Genomic DNA, 15,743 nt, shown 5'->3' with positions numbered 1-15,743 from the left:
AAATTACCATCACCTGGGTTTACATTTTTTTCCTGTCCCCACAAAAAGTTTGTGCGTCTGGATTATTTCTTTATTAAAAAAGTACTTATCTACGATACCAAGTTCGACTTATTTCCACGTATAATTTCGGACCACAACCCAATATTGATTGAAATTAAAACTAATATATCAATATCTCAAGTAAGGTATTGGACTTTTGATCGTAAATTATTATTTGACTCTGAATATTTAGACGTAATGGCAAAATGGATAAAAGAATTCTTTGATATTAACAGAGGAACAGCTTCGGTTCAAATAGTATGGGATACTTTTAAATCAGGGATAAGGGGTGAGTCATTGTCTTATGTTATCAAGAAACAAAAAATTATACGTGAAAAGGTCGAACAAGGGTATGAAAACGTATTATTCTGGGAAAAGAAACTAATAACAGCAATTACACAAAAGCAACCAATATCTGACATCGAAACGAATTTAGCGATTCATAAAGCCTGCTGCTATGAATCCTTTGCATCTAAGGCAGCACAACAGATGGCAACTTTTAGATCTCATTTATATGAGATGGGTGAAAGTGCTGGGAAAATACTTGCAAAGAGAATTAGGCAAAAAGAAGCTTTCAATGCTATCAATGTAATACAAGATGAAACAGGCCAGTTACACAATGAACCTGAATCAATTCTGGAAGTTTTTCGCCAATTTTATCTTAAGCTTTATAAACATGAGAATGACTCTTATTCGTTAGAAGTATGTATGAATTTTGCCAGGGAAAATGTCTTGCCATCTCTTTCCTATGATCAAACAGCATTTTTAGAATCAGAAATAACTTGGGAAGAAATAGAAAATGCACTACTTTCATTAGCAATAGGCAAAGCAACTGGACCTGATCATATTCCATTAGAATTTTATAAGATCTTTAGGAATAATATAAGATACGATATGCTTACTACCTTTCTGGAGGCTCAGAGAGGCTTACCACCGGAATCCTGGGCCCAATCAGTAATCATGACCTTTCTAAAAAAGGATAAGGACCCAACTAATCCAGCATCTTATAGACCAATATCTTTAATAAATGCCGATAGTAAGGTATATTCTAAAATATTAGCTACACGACTATCAAAAATAATATTTTTAATAGTTTCCCGATGGCAACATGGGTTCATCCCAAATAGAGATACAGCAGACCATGTACGAAGAATTATTGCCATGATGGACTGAGCGGAGGCTTCTAATACATCAATGGGGATCACCCTTTTGGATGCTGAAAAATCATTTGATAGGGTGGCATGGCCCTATCTTTGGGATCTGCTCTCTATGAAGGGTTTTGGTCCAGGAATAATAACTGCAATTAAAACTTTATATAAAAATCCGGTTTCAGCTGCAAAAATAGGAACTACTAATTCTGCTCTATTTCCTATTCAGCCAGGTACACGTCAGGGATGCCCATCTTCCCCTCTTCTTTTTGCCATCTATATCGATATTTTTCTCAACCAATTAAATCAAGATGAGAATATATTACCGGTACAGTTAGGCGGTATTTCCTACAGAGCTCTTGCCTACGCAGATGACCTGGTAGTAGTTACCAAGGATACTGAAAGGGCTTTCTCTAGGGCTTTCTCTAGAGGTATCAGGAGAGCTTATAAGAAGATGATCATTCCCAGAGATAGAGGAGGCTGGTCTGTCCCACATTTTCTATTTTACTACCTAGCAGCTGTATTTCAATATATATCTCCTCTGATTGCTGGTAAAAAAACGCCTACACCATTAGCACAGTATCCAACGATATATTATTATATTATTATTATTACATTTATTGAGCGCACAGCTACCCGGAGGTTTCCCGGCGCTTGCATTGGGAACCCGTCCTGGCTTTTCCCTGTGAGATAGCCCCTACAGGGCATCCCCAAGGTGAAAGCCAGGCATCCCGCCGCAGGGGGGCCGTTGTGGAGATTAAGCAAGCTTAATGCCCAGAGTTGCAGAGTGAGAACCCATGATTAGAGCAGGCACCGAAGCGAGAATTATCGAGTCCGTGGACATTTGAGCTCAAGACCCTGCCGCGTCGGGAATTGAACCCTGGTCCCGGGTCTGACCTCAGCTTCCGGGTCTGCCTGCTCTACACCATGAGCCACACTTCTCCACATACGAACTAGTATTAGGCACTGAAGCTAATCACCATCTCCTAAAAATAATAGAACCAAGTTACTATAAAAAAACAAAATTTAAGATTATAGTGGCTGCATACAAAGCATGGCGAATTATAAAAAAACTGGTTGGTATTACAAAGATCATAAGATATACTCCTCTAAATTCATTACATTTTTTTCCCCCCATATTTAGAGATCAGGTGATGAAGAGATGGGACATTAAAGGTATTCGATATCTTTCTGATTTATATACAACTAATTCTACCTCCTTACTTTCTTTTCCTGAACTCCAGCACAAATATAAACTTCCTCCTCATGACTATTTCAAATACTTACAGATCTATAGCTTTTTAAATTCATTTTCTATTAACGAGCGACAAGGATTAAAAACGATTCTGATTATAGATAGCTTGGCTATTAAAAGAAAAATAGGGTATTATTATAATATCTTTATGACCTACCTCCCTGACGATTTTACTATGATTTGCCATAAATGGGAAGAGAAATTAGGAATAAAAGATTTGTTGATAAAAGAATCAATCAAAGCAGCTAATTCCATATTGTTTTCAGGGCGAACTCGAACTCAACAATATATGGCTATGTGTGATCTCTATTACACACCTGCCAAAGTTATGAAATGGGGGGTTACGGTTGGTATAAACTGCAATCGCTGTAATATGAGAGGAGCAGAAACAATACATATGTTTTTCTCTTGTATTAAATTAGCTGATATAATTTCAGAAATTCAAAACATTTTTGAAAAAATTACAGGAAAAACAATAATCCTGTCCCCTGATTTAATATTATTTGGTATATCTAAAGACTCTATAGAATTGGAACAACAAAACTTGTTATTTATTATGATGTCTGAACTGCGTGCATGTATCACTCAGGAGTGGATAAGTCCGGAATCACCTTCGTTTGTTATGTGGAGGGGTCGTTTATTAGCTAGGTACAAATTTGAACTCGCTATCTATGCAACAAAAGGAAGAAAAAGGAAACAACTAGGCATGAAAATCTGGACTCCAATACAACAGTGGATTGATGGGGAAATGATCGATAAGAACTGTATCTGTCCTTTGTTGTTTTTACTTCCTTGTATTTATTTATTTTTTTGGAGAATGCATACTTACATATTTTGAATACTTGAACTGTAATGATATAATCTGCTTTGCTTGCAACAAAAAATCAATTAAAAAAAAAAATGAATTCGGTCTTGCTTGGGAAAGTTGTAGGTTCAGTTGTTCGCACTCCCTAAGACGCTTTATAGTGTTGCACAAAATGTGGGAAAAGATCCTTAGGTCAAATCTGGTATTAAATGTAACTGATTTTTCATCAATTGATCTTGTCAAAATTCTCTCTAGATGATAATCAGAAAAAAATCACCAATAAAGTAAGGGAGCAAGCATCTTTTGTGAGTTCAATGGCCTGCCCTGAAAATTGCCAATTCACCCTGGTGACTGGGGAGGAGGGGTTTATTCAGTCAGTGCTGCAGGCGATGATCCATTTTCCAATTGTTAAGGTATCACCTCAAACGGGAGATTGCTGCATCTCAAAACGATTTTCCAAATCTTCTTAATTTAATTTCTGTCAAGTGTTTTATTAACCTTATGAACAGGACTTGAACTTCCATGTCAGAAAGTATTTGTTCTAGCTCTCTCTTTTGATCTGTGTATTTTTCTAGTTTAGAACTCAATGCTTCAATCTGGCGCAAAATGTTTGCAGTCTCACTTCATGCTTTTGATAACTTGAATTTCTGCATTATCAGAGCGATCTGAACTGTTAACTGGGGCCTCGGTGACAGAGGTTGTTGGCTACCAGCAGAGATTTGGTGAGTCAGTTGACTGAAGAGTCCTGGGTTATAGACACAGCTATGGTACCACTGTAGCTCCTGGCCCCAGGAGAATGTCTTTAAAATTATGCCTACAAGCTGGCTTGCTCATGTTCTGCTGAGCGAACACTGATCTCTTGGCAGATCTGCTTTTAATGCCATTGAAACTTCAAGAGTGGTTTGAGTCACCTGGGAGCAGGGCATGCCCAGGTTAGTGCATGTATACGTGGTTGGTGAGGTCATTAAGGAGGAAGAGGGTTTAAAGAATGGTAATTTTAGGGTATGGACTGGTACTGGTACTGGTACTCTCATTTAATGTTTGAATCGAATGGTTTTTTTGGGGGGGGGGGTTTCTCTGTGTTTATTCAGGAGCTAAAAAGGGGCCTTTGTATTTACAAATTTATAACAGAAGAAATTGCAGAATTATTTTATTACTGGCTAGCCTTGAAACACGAGTGTAAAATACTGGAGAGGGCTTGGCATTCCAGTGGCTATTGTCCTATGGCAAAACACTCACTCAGTTACAAACAAAAAAGCTATTACGCCGCTATAGTGATCGCTAAAAGCCGATACTTTACTTTACGTATTGACAGGGCCAATAATAACTCAAAACAAAATCTTCTCTATTGTGCAAAGTTTTATGTCCCCTAGTGCCTTGCTCGTGCTGCACCAGTTTTGGAGTCTTGGTGTAATACTCTTGCAAAAATTTTTGGGGATAAAATTTGCACCATACAAGCTAGTTTCTCCTGTGCCACTGCGCCTACGGCTTCCCCTTCTGGCCAGTCTCCAGCTGATCTTGCCAACACACTCTCAAGTTTTGTACCTACAGATCTGTCTGGCACCCTTAAAATCCTTAAAGCCCTGAAGTCGGGCTCTCCAACTGATCCCTGTGCTCCCAGACTTCTGGCTGCTGTGGGGGACATTATCAATCCCGAAGTTAATCAAATTGTCAACATGTCCTTGCGGGACGCTTCTGTTCTGGTATCCTGGAAGCAGGCTCCAATTCTCCCTCTTCTTAAGAAGCCGTCCCTGGACCCATTGACTCCTGGAAACTACCACCCAATCTCGCTTTTGCCAAGTCTGGCTAAGGTTTGTGAGTAGGTGGTTACAAATCAAATTACCAAGTATGGTGAAGCATTGGGTTTGTTACACCCTGCACAATCTTGCTTCCGCGCTTCGTATAGCACGGAGTCAGCACTACTAGAGGTATATAAAGCGATCCACGAATGTCTGGATGCCGGCGGGAGAGCCGCATTGGTCAGGCTAGATCTCTCGGTGGCATTCGATACAGTACCCCACTCCCTGCTCCTCGATCGCCTCTCGGAGATTGGCTTATCTTGCTCTGTCTGGGGCGGGATTAGGTATTTTTTGGAAGGCCGCACGCTGCAGGTCTGGCTTTCACTGTGTGCCTCTACGCCCCAACAAGTGGCTATGGGTGTTCCGCAGGGGTCATCCCTTAGTCCCTCCTTTTTAACATCTATGTTACCCCGCTGGTTTATCTAGCGGAGTCATTAGGGGCTATGGTGATGGCCTACGCTGATGACACCCAGCTTCTGTTTTCTTGGGGTAGGGACGAAGACTCAGTCCTCCCGGCTCAACACTGTCTGTTCTCTGTTTTTCACTGGCTCGCTCGTGCGCAGTTGAAGTGTAATGAAAAGAAGTCAGAGGTTACTCCTGTATGGCGTATTTCCTGCTAACTTGAGAGAGAGGCTGTGGCCCCCGGGCTTCCCTTTGCCTAGCGCAAATGGAAACACTGCAAAAATCTGGGGGTTTAGTTCAATGAGTACCTGTCCTTTTCTACTCAGGTCAAGACGTTGGCTGGGTCCTGCTTTGGCACTCTGAAAGCTCTGAGAAAGTTTCTTCCTTTCCTCTTAAGACCTGCTAAAGAAACTGGTGTTCGCGCTTTGATTTTGTCCCACCTGGATTATGCCAAAGCACTTTATGTTGGCATCCCCAGATACCTCTTGAATAAATTGCAGGTAGTTCAGAATTTGGCTGCCAGACTCCTGCAGGGTCTGTCTAGCAGGAGCAGTGTGCGCGCTCATTTGCGCTCTCTTTACTGGCTCCCAGTGGAGTCCCGATTAAAATTTAAAATTTTGGCTATTGCCCACAGTGCTTTATATGGGGCTTGGGACCTATTTACGTACAGAAGAGATTTGCTTTCTATAATCCAGTTGCGTTCTTCTTCTCAACTCCTGGTGCAGACCCCTAGGTTCAACCAACAAAGGCTCGGCAGGAGTTCCTTTGTTCAGAAAGCTGCTTAGGCATGGAATGCACACCCCCTGGTCCTGCACGGCATTCAGGATTTTGAAATCTTCAAGAAAGAGTTTTTGGATTTGGCTCCTGTTTCCTCTCTGCTTTTTCCAAGTTCTCGCCGGGACACTCCCTGGAGTATCTGCACGCGCTACAAATGCATTAAACATAACATAACAAGAGAGGCTTGAGGAGACAGAAGAAACATTAGGAGGAATCCCAAGAGTTTGCTGAAGTGGAGAAAACCTGGACAGAATAAGTAAAGAAGAGCGAGGTAGGGAAGAAACCAGAGAATAGGGGAAGAATACAAGAAGTCAGGAAAGATAAGAGAAAGAAAAGAATATCAAACTCTGTACAGAAAAGAGAAGGGTTAAATAGTGAATAAAGGAAGAGTATATACTTACCAGCGGTCTCTGTGTTCTTATCCGAGGCATCCAGTCCCTGAAGCAGGAGAACCTACCGAAATGTAAAAGAGCAGTCACTCGGAGTGAACAAGAGAATGATACCTAGAAAGTAAAGATGTGTAAAGCCTAATCCTGACAAAAAACAAACTTTCAATAAAGAATTTCCTATTTTCAATCCTATGTGTAATCCCTCCAAACCTTTTAACACTGTTTTGTGCCAAGCTATCAGAGGGTTTGTTATGTTTTGTAATGTACCCCAATATAGGCCTGGGTAGTCACCTAACCTTTCACCTACATTTTCCCTGCCGTTGTACTATGTAACAGTTTTTGGTATTGACCTTTTACCTAGTTACGGTGCTACATACATGTTGTGTGGTTTTCCTAGAAAACTAGCCTAATTTATTATGCACGAGGATTCTCAGAATCACTTCAGGATTTCCATCTACTGCATAACAACTATGTATAAGGGTTATCCCTTTCGTCATCCTCGGGCGACATGACACAGCAAGGTAGAACCACTGAGGGTACCTTCTTATTTATTGTTAATTTATTTATGAAATTTTTATAGCGCACAACTACCCGGAGGTGTCTCAGCGCTGTAAGATAGAGGAACATAGGATTGAAGGGAGTGCTTACTGTTTGAACAGCCATGTGTTTACCGACCTCCTTAATGTCATGAGGGACGGGCTGGCCTTGATATGTAGTAGAAGGGTATTCCACAATTTGGTGGTGGCAACATTGAATGCTCTGTCTCCCCAAGATGATTTTTTTGTACCTGGGATGGTTAAACAGCGTGCTGAGGAGGAGCGAAGGATTCTGGTGGGAATATATGGACAGAGTGCCTTCTTCAGGAACTCTGGGCCGTAGTTATTTAGTGCTTTATATGTTATACATAAAGCCTTAAATTTAGTTCGACTTCTGATTGGTAGCCAGTGTAGTTGGCGAATAACTGGGGAAATGGATTTAAATTTAGGCGTACCAGAAAGCATTCTTGCTTCTGCGTTTTGCACTAGTTGTAGCTTATTTAAGACTTTCACCTGAGCATTCAGAAAGAGGCCATTCCAAGAATCGATTTTTGCCATAACCAGCGTACACATGAGAGTCTTTCCCGCACTCGGGGGAAGGAAAGGGAGCAACTTCTTTACCATTCTAAGAGTGTTAAAAGAAGCGGATACAACTGCATTCACATGGTGAGTGAACGAGAGCTTGTCTTCAAACATAACCCCAAGGTTCCTGACTTTATTGACTGGTTGAGGCGGAGGTCCCAACTCGGTTGGCCACCACGTAGGGGACCAGCCAGGGGTTAAACTGCCGAAGGTCATAACCTCCGTTTTATCGGAGTTTAACCTAAGGCAGTTTTGTGCCATCCAGGAGCTGATGGCTAACATTCCCTCCTGAAAGCTGGCTGCCACTTGTAATCCATCATTATGTACTGCCAACACCAGTTGGGTGTCGTCGGCATATGATGTTATTCTCATCCCTCGCTTTTTAATGATCCTAGCCAGGTCCGACACGTAGATATTAAATAAGGTCGGACTGATGGAGGATCCTTGTGGCACCCCACATGGAAAAGAAAACGTTGGTGAAAAGGATTCGCCCAGTTTAACCGATTGAGTACGATTGGCGAGGAAGGAGGTTAGTAGGAGGTTGGTATATAAACACCATATCTTTGCTGGGGCAGGAAGAGGAGAAAGACTTCCCTGCTGACACACTGATGGGAGACACAGAGGTTTCTGCACGCAGACACTCCAGCTTGCAGTGGTCTGACATCCCTCGCAGTGTTTCCATCTCGAGACCAAGAAGGGGTCCCACAGTCTCTCACTTCATGTAATGGGGTTGGCTTCAGCCTAGGGGATTCTTGGCTCAACACCTACATACATGCTAGGTACACTTAGGTACATCTAGTTAGGGTTGCACCATAGGAGTATGCATTTTATTAGTGTCATGTATTTATATAGCAGCCTTTATTCATTGTTTTAGCACTATGGTCGGAATCTACCATCCATTTACTCTATTGGTGCTTATAATCATTTATATCTGTTTCTGTCTTAAGGTTGTTTCAGCACACCTATTTTACACTAGAATGACGCTGGTTCAATAAATGCTTATTGAAAACGTCCCCACCCTTTATTCGGTGTATTTCTCTGAGACAAAGTGAGCTTGAGTGACTGAGCGAAAAGTACTGTACTGTTTCCACGATCCCTGATGGGACAGGGTTGTCATTTTTGAAAGTTGCCAGGAACTATTCTCTCCTTGGTAAGAGGAGTTTACAGTGGCAGTGTGTGCTAGCTGGTATACAGGCGAACATACCTGGTGGGGGTGTCTGGAATAGGTCTGGATACCAATCTCACCATCTATGTTGTCTAAATGCGCAGATCCTATATAGATTTATAGGAACTGCATGACATGGTGCCACCAACGTTGGTTTGGTTCTTATTTAACGTTCAAATCTGAGTAGTTCAGTCATGCTTTCTCATAGACACTTACTCACATAAATCCAGAGATGTCTGGAATGGGAAGGGAAAATCCACCACAGCTGAGTAGGCGCATCCTATGTATTGGCTGTAGGTTTAATCAAGCTTGAATGATAATAGTTCCCTATTGTGCATAAAACCTTATCTCAGTTTCCTTGAAACGTTTTCAACAATGGCTGATAAAGACATCGCTGCGCCAGCACTACTTGTGAATACAGTGCGGGAAGGAGAACAAGAAGGCAAAATAAACTTTTTAGAAAATGTCAGAACTGCCCTTATTTTAAAATTAGCAGACTATAGACCCACAGCAAGAGCTGGGACAGTACAATTTGTGATTGAGTCACACGAGTCATAAAGAACAAAGGTATTTTTTTCATGGGTCAAATTCCCACCAGCAGATGCACACACAAATACATTTCATTCTTACACTGAAGATGAAAATCCAGAGGAATACTGTCCATATGAAGACATTGACGTTCTGCTCACCAACCAGAAACACATAAACTGGTTTAAAGGCGCCCTCCCACACACAACAGATAAAGTAAGACTCGGTCCACTCGGCAAAGATGGAGCCACTTTTTCTGTCCTAGCGGCTTACACACCGCATCCAGACATTGACACAATACTAGTAGCAGACTTACGTCCACTACACAAACAAATAATACAACTTTACAGAAACCTGTCACAGTACGTGATAAGAACACACACTTCAACCAACAAGGGCTACACCAGCAGGACAAATTCAGGGGTCTGCAACTAAAATAACTTCATAAACAGAGTTATGGGCAAAATACTCACTAGACGTGAGCAAATGCTATTCTGGATAGCTCAGAAAATCACACAGTTAGAGGCAGAGTTTCCACACACAAGCCTTCAAGAAAAATACAGAATGCTAACAATCTGCTTGCCAATGGGGATAGCTCCTGTCAAATCTTCCTTCAATACTTGTGCAGGAGCAGAGATGCCTATCCCAATGCCCCTGCCCAGGAGATCTTCTGGTATAACTTTATTAACACCAAATAGAATGGCCCAAGGGGTGGGGAGGGGGAGTGGATAAAATAATAAAAAGACAAAGCGACTGCCTCTGGTTATCTGCTTCCAATTTCCTGTCTCGCATCCACTAGGCTATGCTCTTGGCTGTAGACCCTGGAAACTAAAGACAACAATACTTAACACGTGTGTATCGTAATCTTAAACCATGTTTTCTAATTCTAACTCACATACCAGTGTAACCTTAGACATTTCTTGCGTGAAGAATTTCTGTATTATTTAAGAAAGAATTTGCATTTATTAATCTGGTGTTCTCTTCCTACTCTATTGTCTATTTTCTAGAACTTATTATACATAACTATATTTCTATTCTAAATTATTTTCAATTGTTACTTTTCAGGTTACCAACTCGACGATTGGAGTAATTGGAGTAAGTAATAAAACTTCTATTTTTAAGTCTTCCCTTTCTCTCAGTATATCATTGGTTGATGTCAGTCACAAACATAATAACGTACTTACAATTCACTGAGTACTAAGCCCTGAGCAGTCTTCTCACTGTCGTCTGGTTGTGGAGACTGCTGAGCAGTTTCATCAGATGAAGATTAAAGCAACTCTCTTGAACTGCAGCGTTAGTTTCAGTCAAGCAGTGTTCTTACAACAGCGCATGTCCCCTGACGTCTCGAAACACTGCTCTCTCTCGATAAAGTCGGAACCTTCAATTAGTTGAACAGGACTCTAGGGGAGCAGTGTTTACATCAAAAATGAACTGCGCATGAGCTCCAAAGAAACACCACTTCGACGAAGCGGTGCCCGAAACGAATTACGGACTTGGGAATTATTCTCAAGAATCTTGGAATTACACGGTAGGGATACCCGACGAACTAGGCATTTTCCTAGCATACTAACTAATCTAAGAGGGATATCAGAATGCGTGCGCTTCAGTTGAAAACTCTGGTGAAGGCCACCAGAGTTCCATTGCGAGCGCCCCAAGGAGATCTCAGATGTGGCAATAGACTAGACCGGCACCCTTCGTGCATTGTTGACCATTTTGGAGCTGTTTAGCCTCTAAGCTTCCATCCAGGTAATGGCCTTAACTTTCGGTATGCATGGAATAGCCTTTTGTTGACTTGTTAAGCAGACAGAGAGGGCTTGATCCATGGGAGTCCTGAAGCTCCCCAGATAGACGATGATACCTCTTGGGGTAGAGTTTTTGCTCCCATATATACCAGAACTCATGGTATCCCTTTATTAGCAGTAATACCAGATGTATTTAGACTGATACTTTATCTTAGGTAAAGATACAAACCTGTTGATGGTTGATATGTGTATTTTGTTTTTAATGCAGATATATATGACTTTGTGCTATTTATATGAAAGAGTCAAGTATCCTGAAAAGTCTTGAAAAAGGTGGTGCAAATCTGGCAGCACACCAAAACGCGTCAACGCCAGTTTTTTTAAATGCGAGGAACTATTTCGTCTGAAATCATATATGTGGTCTTGACTTCTGTTTGAGAACAGATTCAATCGAATAATGTTTTATGAGGATATTTTAAGATGTCACTTGTTATTGTCTCTTTTGAATTGTTTTATTATATGTATGTTTTATGATTCCCAACTACTCTTTACCTGACTCATTTTTTAATACCTCTTCTCATTTAGCAGAAGAGTTGAGTAGGGAGATTGGACTATGACATTTGGGATCGTCCCTTGATCGCTTTTTAAATATAGGGATAATTAATTAAGTGAAAAAGAACGGGGGTACAAATCCTGCTACCACTGCATTAAACACCTTAGTTAAAAGTTGGGCCCATAAATATGGAAAAAGCTTATATATCCATAGGAACTCCGTATGGACCAGGTGCCTTACTATTTGGGCGGTTCGAAATGACCTTCAGCACTTCCTCATAGGAAAATTCCAAAGTTGGTATTAGTTGTCCTGGCTCTCACTCTTCCTCTTGAGTAGATAGATTTGAAGAAAATTGCGCCAAAGTGATCGGCCCATTGGGTTTGTTGCGATCAATTTTCTTCGGGTTGGTTCGATGCTCATTTGGTCCACCTCTTGACTGCCTTAATTCTGAATTGCTATGAAAGCACGAAAGCTTAAAGAGATCAAACAAGGGAAGGATAGGGAAGGTACAGCAGGGAGGGAGACCTGAAGAGAAAAACAACAAATACTATTACTCAATTACCAATAACATATAGTAATAATCTCTAGCTAATGTCTAGTATTACCTGTAAAAGAAAATAACTAACATCACATTAGGACAAGTACGAAATATGTTATTTATCTATATAATAGGAAAATATGGTGTATTTCTTTGATGAGGAGCTGAAAGATTAAAGACACTTTATTATAATTTCAACTGTGTTTCCCTCTTGTTTGAATAAATATCTCTGACGATATCTATAGTACCCACCAACAGATATCATGCAGGCGACCTCACAGGGCCTGAATCACATCCAGGACTCATATAGCCCTGTTAGAAAACATGGTAAAATAATATTAAGTATGTACGACCTTTGCGTCTTTTCAAGAAAAAATATTTCTCCACAACCAAATCATATAGATATACTCAGAAGTAATTTTCATACAATATAGGATTGTTGTAGAATAGTCATAATCCACTGAATACAGCGCAGCATCACCTATCCTCCAACGAAATAATTCCAGCTGGTAAATAAACTGTTCAATCGTAAACAAATAGGAGAGCAAAGTCTTGGGCCAGTGTACCGACAGGATTTTCGGACCAGATGGGATCAGCTCCTGAGAGCCCCTCTAACCCAGTCGGAACGTAACCACATCCCTCCTCAGGACCATCTATCCAGGCACCTGGGTACCTACCTGAGGATGGGGAACTCGCAATATACAAGCTCATATCATCAGAAACACCACTAAATCTATAGGGATACTAAGAATACTCACTGATTACTAAGGACATCCATGCCCTACACCACACTCATACCTCATAGTCTCGCGACCACATGGGTCCAGACTAATCTACCCTGGGGCAGTTCTGATTATCTACCATTACACACTGATTACGCTCAGTGCTCACTTAAGCCGCAATCTTGCGGGTATACACACTGCTCACCCTCAGTGCTCACTCGACACGCAATCCAGCGTGTCTACACACATGGGCCTGCAGTCCCAGTGCTCTCATTAACGCCTCTTTCTCTAGAGACGATCTCATTACACACCAGTGTCCTCCCTGGTGCTCTCATTAACAAGCCACAATCCTGTGGGTATACACACTGACCACAATCAGTGCTCTCACTAACGCCACTTACCAATGACGACCACTTTCCTATGAATACCTTCAGCTCTCTGTCTCTCTATGTTGGGAAGTCTCTCTCTCTATTCACTAAGGGCTCGCTACTACAATAATATTATGGGATGGCCAAATTAATTAGTATAATCTTTATCCCTTAGTTGCAGGTCTCCTATCTCCCTAATTATTCAACTATCACTTACCTGATCAGGGTTAACATCTGTTCAAACAGTAATACCTGACTAGGAGACAAGGTTACCTCCACTGTATGGGGACAAAAGATATACACCACACTAGTTCACTAAGAACTGGAGTATCTCTTTATTATAACAATGATGAAATAAACATACACAAATCTGTGGGGTCTCTATGACTAACAGTAACTTTAACACACCGCTGAAAGAAAAGGATTAGACATACAGTACAAGGTTATCTGCGGGGTAACAGGAACTTTTAACACACCGCTGAAAGAAACGGATTAGACATACAATAGCCTAGGGAATAAGGACAAGATTAAGGTGTAATTGTAAAGGGGACTAGTTTAGACTACCTCACCTATTAGAAGGAAGATTTCTCTCTGACTCTGGTGGGATCAGGGCTCTCTCTCTGTCTCTGGTGGGATCAGGGCTCTCTCTCTGTCTCTCCCTCCGTCACCACATCACCACGCCTCTGGTTCAATTGCTCCAGCTGACAGCCTTAGCTCCTCGATCTGCTTTGATGCTCTCTGCACTGCTCTCTCTTCAGCTTCAGCAATCATCTGCCTTCTTTCTCCATTCCAGAACTGCACTCTATTCTGCAGCTCCAGCAGACATCCTGCTCTCTCTCTCCTCTGCAAGAACCAGACTGCTCTGACTCCAAGCTGAACTGACCACTCCTCCTCTCCTGCAGCTCGCTATTATGGATTCCTCTCCCCTCATGGAAATTTCCAACAGAGGGCTGCCTCCCACCGAATTCCTGTGCCAGCTCCAGAGCTCTTTGCGCAATAGCAGTGGCCAGCTGCTTGTTACGTCTGGGCCCAAGAGACAAACACATTTCTCGGATAAGAAGCAGTCCTGACTGGTTTTCCTCTAGCAGACAACAGCCTTAACTATAAACTTTACCTTTCCCCCTGAAGCCTCTCAGCTCCATCAAAATGGAGTCCCTCTAGTTCTGGGCCTATACGCCTGAGAAGGATGAAATAACCCTTAGCTCTGTCAGAGTACCTACATAAACCATACCAATGTGTAATATAAAGTCAGGACCACAGGATCCAACCTCTACTATAAGCAAAAATGACAGGCCAAAGCCAATAGGCAATAGATGGCCTCTTCTAGGTCTGGAAGAAAGGGCTTAAAAGGGCCAACACAAGCTAGGAATACATATCCTAGATGTGAGCAAGATTAAAGTCTATATCACTGCCCACTAGGGCCAAAAAGCCTGTATAAACACCATTTCTCAAGGTTTTGAAGGATCCCCCCTTGACCTGCCCATGAACTTATCCAAGTCTGCTTCTAATGAGTCCACCACATACACCCTGGTAAAAAAAAAATTCAATAAAAATGTGTTATTAACAATTGAATTGAAATAACATTTGTATAGAGCACGGCTACCCGGAGGCATCCCAGCGCTGGTAGCAGCAGTAGTGGGGAGTTTGACCAGTTAGGGGAATAGCAAAGTTTTTAACAATTTGCAAAAGGCTACGTGGTTGGTTTCTACACGTAAGTGGGGAGGAAGGGAATTCCAGAGCCTGGCCGCGTTAAAAGAAAATTGCCGACCCCCCCGCTTCTGGCTTTCCTGATCCTAGGGATGAATTCTGTTGGGCCGGTAAAACTGGTTGGTGCTATGAAGAATGGCGGCCTGTTCCAGTTAGAGACTTGTGGATAATACATAGGGCTTTGAAATTGACTCTCTACCGGACTGGCAGCCAATGGAGTGATCTCAAGGCCGGTTTGGCTGAATGATGTTTAGGAATGTCTAATAGAAGTGTTGCTGTCCAGTTCTGTATAGTCTGAAGTTTGGAGAGAGTAGCAGCGGGGGCACCCAGATAAAGGGTGTTCGCGTAGTTCAAACAGGACAGGATAAGGGGTTGGACCATAATTTTTCTTTCCTGGAAAGGAAGGAGGGGAAGAACCTTCCTAATCATTTTCAGGATACCATAGCACGTGGCTGCCGTCTTCCGTGCTTGTACCTTAAATGTGAGGTCTTGGTCGATCCAAGCACCCAGGCTTTTCAACTAGGTCTTGGGGGTGGGGACTAAACCGAGAGAGTTCGGCCAGATTGCGTTTAGATCAAGGGGAGAACAGTTGCCCAGAATCCTAGCTTCACTTTTTTACCCATTCAGTTTTCAGGAAGGACTCGCTCATCCAGTTGGCAATTTCTTCCAAGCATGGATGCAGACTGGGAGG

This window comes from Lissotriton vulgaris, chromosome 6, assembly GCF_964263255.1.
Source record: "Lissotriton vulgaris chromosome 6, aLisVul1.2, whole genome shotgun sequence".
Taxonomy (NCBI): domain Eukaryota; kingdom Metazoa; phylum Chordata; class Amphibia; order Caudata; family Salamandridae; genus Lissotriton; species Lissotriton vulgaris.
This window is presented reverse-complemented; position numbering follows the sequence as displayed.